The sequence below is a fragment of the Triticum aestivum genome, chromosome 2D, assembly GCF_018294505.1.
Source record: "Triticum aestivum cultivar Chinese Spring chromosome 2D, IWGSC CS RefSeq v2.1, whole genome shotgun sequence".
Taxonomy (NCBI): domain Eukaryota; kingdom Viridiplantae; phylum Streptophyta; class Magnoliopsida; order Poales; family Poaceae; genus Triticum; species Triticum aestivum.
Genome location: NC_057799.1, coordinates 19943579 through 19952381, shown reverse-complemented (window position 1 = coordinate 19952381; position 8803 = coordinate 19943579).

The following is an 8803-nucleotide window of genomic DNA, read 5'->3' as shown; positions in this document are numbered from 1 at the left end:
GGTTTGTTCTTATATAATGTATTTTTTTACTGTTTTTAGTAAGTGTTTAATACAAATAGTTTATTTAGTAAGTGGTTAATAGAACTAGTTTATTTATAGTAAGTGCTTAATAAAATTAGTTTATTTAGTAAGTGCCTAATAGAACTAGTTTATTTAGTAAGTGGCTAGTAGTGAAATTAGGGCATTTTGCTATGCTTCAAGAAGTAGACAGTAGGTAAAAAAAGCAGGGCATTTTTCTAGGGTTTAGGAAAAAATTGCAGACAGTAGAAATTTTTATTTGGAATCAAATTGGATATTTACTTGATAGCTTATATGGTTTCACTAAGTCCTAAAATTAGTATAATAATGTTTTTGTTTATATTTTGTTTTTGCAGAAATCAAGGAGCGCCTGCATCATGCCCGTCGTCGTCCCCGTCACCGACCCCCTCCGACCTCGGGGTGAGACCAGCCTAATCCCCATGTCGATGATGATGTAGATGTTTTGATAGGTGTAGTAGAGTAGTAGATGTGTAGCTGTGAAAATGAGATGAAGCTAGTTTTTATGTTTTTTCAAATATGATTGAGATTTAGACATGTGATATGTAGTGTTGTGTACTACTAGTGCTTGCCCAAGTGGCCTATGTTTGCAGGGAACACCTCCGAGCTAGTGTCCTATGTTAGAACTAGTTTATTTATAGTAAGTGCTTAATAGAACTAATTTATTTAGTAAGTGGCTAGTAGTGAAATTAGGGCATTTTGCTATGCTTCAAGAAGTAGACAGTAGGTAAAAAAAGCAGGGCATTTTTCTAGGGTTTAGGAAACAAATTGCAGACAGTAGAAATTTTTATTTGGAATCAAATTGGATATTTACTTGATAGCTTATAGGGTTTCACTAAGTCCTAAAATTAGTATAATAATGTTTTTGTTTATATTATTTTTTTTGCAGAAATCAAGGAGAGCCTGCATCATGCCCGTCGTCGTCCCCGTCACCGACCCCCTCCGACCTCGGGGTGAGACCAGCCTAATCCCCATGTCGATGATGATGTAGATGTTTTGATAGAAGTAGTAGAGTAGTAGATGAGTAGCTGTGACAATGTGATGAAGCTAGTTTTTATGTTTTTTCAAATATGATTGAGATTTAGACATGTGATATGTAGTGTTGTGTACTACTAGTACTTGCCCAAGTGGCCTATGTTTGCAGGGAACACCTCCGAGCTAGTGTCCTATGTTTTGCCGGAGTGTTGATTAATTTCCATTCCGGCAAATTGCAGGCGCTCAATATGTCCTTTTTTAGCAAAGGACATGCCGGACTTTTCCGTGAATTTTAGCATGACTTGTGCTAGAATATGTAGGAAATATCGAGTGGCCCGGATTTTCTAGAAAGATAATAAAACGATACTTTGGGTTGACTTTAAGTCTGTCAGGGCTCCATACGTAGAGTCCAAAAATCAGTAAGGGAGCGTCTCCACCATATATGAGAGAAGAAGAATCCCGACTGTTGTCGGGGGGCCGGTTCTCCTTCATTCCCGTGTGCTAGACATTTTGGTGTAATGCACTTGGGGATGAAGGGAGGTGCGACCATCGCCGACGGTCGAATATATACACCACGTGAGCTGAGAGTTTTCAAGAAAAGACTCGACAGACCAATAGTCAACCCGTGATGAATAATAATTATATAATGAATTTTTTATAGTACATGTATTGAATTTTAGAAGTTTAATCTTTGAATTATGAACATAGGAAATGTCTAACGACGACGACAGGATCCCGGAGTGTGGCTGGTGTGGCGACAACCAAGGTATGTGCGACATGCCTCACCTGGTATACTGTCGGCACTTTAGTATTAAGCTCGACGATACTTTCGATGTTCAAACGTATGCAACAACGACAAGTCTTTTTTCATAATTAAGCATGACTTCTGCTTCTTCAACGTGTAATTTCCGGCTTCTACAATTCGACTACCTTACCGCATGCCATGCAAGTTGCTATGTCTTGGAGAAGCTCAAGTTTCTGAAAGAGGTATTGAAGTTGATAAAGCCAAGGTTGATGCTATTGAAAAGATGCCATGTCCCAAGGACATCAAAGGTATAAGAAGTTTCCTTGGTCATGCCGGTTTTTATAGGAGGTTCGTTAAGGACTTCTCAAAAATTTCTCGGCTTCTGACTAATTTATTGCAAAAATATATACCATTTGTCTTTGATGATGATTGTGTAGAAGCATTTGAAATACTTAAGAAAGCATTGATCTCTGCACCTATTGTTCAGCCACCTGATTGGAATTTACCTTTTGAAATTATGTGTGATGCCAGTGATTGCTGTTCTAGGGCAAAGAGTTGACAAGAAATTAAATGTTATTCAATATGCTAGTAAGACTCTAGACAATGCTCAGAGAAATTATGTTACTACTGAAAAAGAATTTTTAGCACTTGTATTTGCTTGTGATAAGTTCAGACCTTATATTGTTGATTCTAAAGTAACTATTCATACGGATCATGCTGCTATTAAATATCTTATGGAAAAGAAAGATGCTAAACCAAGACTTATTAGATGGGTTCTCTTGCTACAAGAATTTGATTTGCATATTATTGATAGAAAGGGAGCTGAGAACCCTGTTGCAGACAACTTGTCTAGGTTAGAAAATGTTCTTGATGACCCACTACCTATATATGATAGCTTTCCTGATGAACAATTAAATTTCATAAATGCTTCTCGTACTGCTCCATGGTATGCTGATTATGCTAATTACATTGTTGCTAAATTTATACCACCTAGTTTCACATGCCAGCAAAAGAAAAAGTTCTTCTATGATTTGAGACATTACTTTTGGGATGACCCACATCTTTATAAAGAAGGAGTAGATGGTGTTATTAGACGTTGTGTACCTGAGCATGAACAGGAACAGATCCTACGCAAGTGTCACTCCGAAGCTTATGGAGGACACCACGCTGGAGACAGAACTGCACATAAGGTATTGCAATCCGGTTTGTATTGGCCTACTCTCTTCAAGGATGCCCGTAAGTTTGTCTTATCTTGTTATGAATGTCAAAGAATTGGTAATATTGTTGGGGAACGCAGTAATTTCAAAAAAATTTCCTACGCACACGCAGGATCATGGTGATGCATAGCAACGAGAGGGGAGAGTGTTGTCCACGTACCCTCGTAGACCGAAAGCGAAAGCGTTAGCACAACGCGGTTGATGTAGTCGTACGTCTTCACGATCCGACCGATCAAGTACCGAACGCACGACACCTCCAAGTTCAGCACACATTCAGCCCGATGACGTCCCTCGAACTCCGATCCAGCCGAGTGTTGAGGGAGAGTTTCGTCAGCACGACGGTGTGGTGACGATGATGATGTTCTCCCGACGCAGGGCTTCGCCTAAGCACCGCTACAGTATTATTGAGGTGGACTATGGTGGAGGGGGGCACCGCACACGGCTAAAAGATCAAACGATCAATTGTTGTGTCTCCAAGGGGTGCCCCCTCCCCGTATATAAAGGAGTGGAGGAGGGGGGAGGGCCGGCCCTCTCTATGGAGCGCCCTAGGAGGAGTCCTACTCCCACCGGGAGTAGGATTCCCCCCTTCCAAGTAGTAGGAGTAGGAGTCAAGGAAAGGGGAGAGAGAAGAGAGGGAAGGAGGGGGCGCAGCCCCTCCCCCTAGTCCAATTCAGACTAGGCCTTGGGGGGGCGCCCACCCTCTCCTCTCTCTTTCCCCTAAAGCCCAATAAGGCCCATATACTCCCCGGCGAATTCCCGCAACTCTCCGGTACTCCGAAAAATACCCGAATCACTCGGAACCTTTCCGATGTCCGAATATAGTTGTCCAATATATCGATCTTTACGTCTCGACCATTTCGAGACTCGTCGTCATGTCCCCGATCTCATCCGGGACTCCGAACTACCTTCGGTACATCAAAACACATAAACTCATAATATAACCGTCATCGAACTTTAAGCGTGCAGCCCCTACGGGTTCGAGAATAATGTAGACATGACCGAGATACGTCTCCGGTCAATAACCAATAGCGGAACCAGGATGCTCATATTGGCTCCTACATATTCTACGAAGATCTTTATCAGTCAAACCGCCTAACAACATACGTTGTTCCCTTTGTCATCGGTATGTTACTTGCCCGAGATTCGATCGTCGGTATCTCAATACCTAGTTCAATCTCGTTACCGGCAAGTCTCTTTACTCGTTCTGTAATACATCATCCCGCAATTAAGTCATTAGTTACAATGCTTGCAAGGCTTATAGTGATGTGCATTACTGAGTGGGCCCAGAGATACCTCTCCGACAATCGGAGTGACAAATCCTAATTTCGAAATACGCCAACCCAACAAGTACCTTCGGAGACACCTGTAGAGCACCTTTATAATCACCCAGTTACGTTGTGACGTTTGGTAGCACACAAAGTGTTCCCCCGGTAAACGGGAGTTGCATAATCTCATAGTCATAGGAACATGTATAAGTCATGAAGAAAGCAATAGCAGAATACTAAACGATCAAGTGCTAAGCTAACGGAATGGGTCAAGTCAATCACATCATTCTCCTAATGATGTGATCCCGTTAATCAAATCACAACTCGTGTCTATGGCTAGGAAACATAACCATCTTTGATCAATGAGCTAGTCAAGTAGAGGCATACTAGTGACACTCTGTTTGTCTATGTACTCACACATGTATTATGTTTCCGGTTACTACAATTCTAGCATGAATAATAAACATTTATCATGAAATAAGGAAATACATAATAACTTTATTATTGCCTCTAGCGCATATTTCCTTCAGTCTCCCACTTGCACTAGAGTCAATAATCTAGATCACATCGCCATGTGATTTAACATCAATAGTTCACATCACCATGTGATTAACACCCATAGTTCACATCGTCATGTGACCAACACCCAAAGGGTTTACTAGACTCAATAATCTAGTTCACATCGCTACGTGATTGACACCCAAAGAGTACTAAGGTGTGATAATGTTTTGCTTGTGAGAGAAGTTTAGTCAACGTGTCTGCCATATTCAGATCCGTATGTATTTTGCAAATTTCTATGTCTACAATGCTTTGCTCGGAGCTACTTTAGCTAATTGCTCCCACTTTCAATATGTATCTAGATTAAGACTTAGAGTCATCTGGGTCAGTGCCAAAACTTGTATTGACGTAACCCTTTAGGACGAACCTTTTTGTCACCTCCATAATCGAGAAACATATCCTTATTCCACTAAGGATAATTTTGACCGCTATCCAGTGATCTACTCCTAGATCACTATTGTACTCCCTTGCCAAAATCAATGTAGGGTATACAATAGATCTAGTATATAGCATGGCATACTTTATAGAACCTATGGTTGAGGCATAGGGAATGACTTTCATTCTCTTTCTATCTTCTGCCGTGGTCGGGTTTTGAGTCTTACTCAATTTCACACTTTGTAACACAGGCAAGAACTCTTTCTTTGACTGTTCCATTTTGAACTACTTCAAAATCTTGTCAAGGTATGTACTCATTGAAAAAACTTATCAAGCGTTTTGATCTATCTCTATAGATCTTGATGCTCAATATGTAAGCAGCTTCACCGAGGTCTTTCTTTGAAAAACTCCTTTCAAACACTCCTTTATGCTTTGCAGAATAATTCTACATTATTTCCGATCAACAATATGTCATTCACATATACTTATCAGAAATGTTGTAGTGCTCCCACTTGTCACGACCGGTTTTCCAATAAAAATATTTATTGAGAGACCGATCCCTTTTACGGACCAGTAAAGAAGAATTCCTTCTCACTGGTAGACAATATCTTGGTCACAGAAGAAAAATACCAGGAGTACTGAATATAATACAAGGTTGAGCGGAGACTGCTCAACAATTTATTACAAGCACGCCAATAATACATAAAGGCGGATACGGTGGCATAACTACTAACTCACAATATTTGCGGAGGTGGATATATCACAGCGAAGTGGGTGATATGACTCCTGAGAACTAACAACTCTTCGAGCGTCGGAGTGAGGCTCGAGGAGACTTATTGTGGGTGGCGGAAGCGTATATGATATAAGTGACCAATATCCAGGATCGCACGGGACTGACTGGGATTCCTCTAGGCGTCGGACTCACTATCAAACTCGTCATCCATGAGATCGCCTTCGTCAACATCTGGCCAAATCAACAAGCCAGGTGAGTACTATGAAAGTACTCGCAAGACAGTTCGGACATAAGATATAACAAATGTAAACATGATGCATATGAACAGATTAACAAGTGCACTCAGACAGAGGGATAATGATGCGTGGGAAATAAAAGAGAAGTCGGGCGGTAGTCCTCCCGAAATCCCAAAGTAAATACTGAGGGCCAAACGAGTGTCTGAATGACTCCTCGAGAGGAAAATACAAGAATAACGATGCCGCAGTCGGGTGTCAAGGCGACACCACAAAAAGGGCTTATAATAGAATATAAAAGACAGTGCGTGCCACAGTCGGACGTCTGAGCGACATCACATAAAGGGCTTATATCAAAAGTAAATAACAAGAGTGCCACAGTCGGACGTCTGAAGCGACATCACATAAAGGGCTTATATCAAAAGTAAATAACAAGAGTGCCATAGTCGGACGTCTGAAGCGACATCACATAAAGGGCTTATATTGAAAGAATAAATAACAGTGCATGCCATAGTCGGACGTCTGAAGGACATCACATAAAGGGCTTCATAACTTAATATCTCAGTAGCTCAAGAATTTAAATCATATCAAGGGAATAATCAGTTATGAGATAACAACAGGGGTTAGTCCATCCACAGGAATAACGTTCAACCAAGTTTACCACTCAAGTTTGTTCACCGGGGACAATACCACGAGGATTTGACATAGTTATGGATACACTGGTCACGATCCTTGACCATGGGTACGATGACTCGGAAGGATTTGACTCTGCAGAGTTTGTACTTTAACCACAGCCAACGGATTTCAGTAGTCACGGGCACTAGTTCTATTTACGATGTTTTGGAAGAAACACATCTAACCAGTACACACCCATTCAACATTCCGAAGCCAGGAATCACCCTCGGCAACGTTCAAGAAAAACCTTGAGACGGGGAGGCTACAACCTCGCGTAGCATGGGATCAAATTTATATACGCGCGCTCTAAGGGGTGCCCCCCTCTCGGTCCCAACAGGAAACACCCATGCCCCCTGACCGGATGACTGGATTTAATCCAGGGCCATGCAACCCTCATCCCGGCCCCTCTATTTGGTGTGTACACGGAAAGAGGTTACCAACTTACTAAACCGTATTCTTTGCAGAAAACATGTGGCGGCACGAGAGGGGGAAGAACGGTAACGTGACTCAGTCCACGTTAGCGTCGGGATTTATCGGATGTTGTAAGGCTGGCATGCTACAACAATACCACCTTGCTGCCTTTCTTGTCACCACATGACTAGGCCATCTCTCATCAGAGATCACAGTAACTTCGGAACTCACGGATAGTTGCCTCGCATGCAAGGAGATACTCACCGATGCTCATATGCCATGCATAACCCATTCAAGAAAACATGCAAACACCCGTCATATCAAAGGTTCAAACATGCTTGCCTGGTTCGGAGAAGTCGGAGTCTAGCTCGGCGAAGTTCGCGGCACCGTCACCTCTTCCGGAACCTACGGTATAGCGAAAACATATACTAACGTGAAAATCAATGCGTGCATAAAAGTTGTCCCAAATTTTTTCCAAATAAATACTATAAAAAACTAGACAAAAATATAAGACTGTCAGAAAAAGAATCACTCAAAAATCACTTTTTATTAAAAAAGTTATAAGGGTTTTTGTCCAGGGACTAATCTGTGATGAAACAGAAAAGAACCAGGGATTAACTGAGAAAACAGAAAACGGTTCGAAGAGAAACACGCCAGCCCAAAGAGAAAACGTACTTGCCCGAAGGCGCCAACAGAAAACGCTTAGGGGAGAGAAAGAAGAGAGGCTGACGTGGGGGTCCCACATGTCAGGTTTAAATCCTCGCCGGCGCCCGAAGGCTGCTGTGGTCGCCGGAGTCGAACCACGGCGAGTCAGGGAGATCGGAGTGTACCAAGAGTATCAGTGCGTCCTTCCGCGTCGGTGGGTGGTGGACTCGACCGACGGAGAGCACCGCGTCGACGGCGACACTTTCTCCGGCGAACGGCGGCTCGGGCGATGGTGGAGAACTCCGGTGGGTGCTGCAAACTCCGAATTGAAGCGCGGGTCAGGAGAGTAGATGCATAAGGAAGCTACTGGCAAGAGTTGAGGGGTGGAGGTGCACGCACGGGAGCGAATCGAGCTGGATTCCGTGGCGGCTCGCGGCGGCCGGAGCTGGGGAAGAAGGCTCCCTCGGGGCTCTTCCAATGGCTAGGCGTGGTGTTGGAGGTGTGCAGAGGTGGTGTGGGTTCGAGGTGGAGCTCGGGGCCTCTATTTATAGGCGGCTCGAGGGGGTGGCCGTGAACGGGAAATCTCCGGCGAGTGATTACGGCGAGGCAGTGGTTGGGCAGAGGGTTTAGGTGGCCAGGCAGCATCAGTGAGAGTTACTGGTCCCGTTCCACTGCTAAACTTGGTCGGGCTTGGCGTAATGGCGCCGGTCTTCGTCGGGGCGGCCGTACGGGCACGACGGCGGCAGAGAGCGCGCTCCGCGCCTGGCAGTTCACGACGAGGGTGGCAGCGCGCACTGGGGAGTGGATGGCCACGCGGCGGCCTCCGGTGGCTTGGGCAGCGCTGGACGGCGCCGTCTGCGCTGCGCCTCTCTCTAGTGGCCGCAAAGCCGCCGCTGCCGTCGGTCACGGGGCGGCGCACCTCCTCCTGCTCGTCG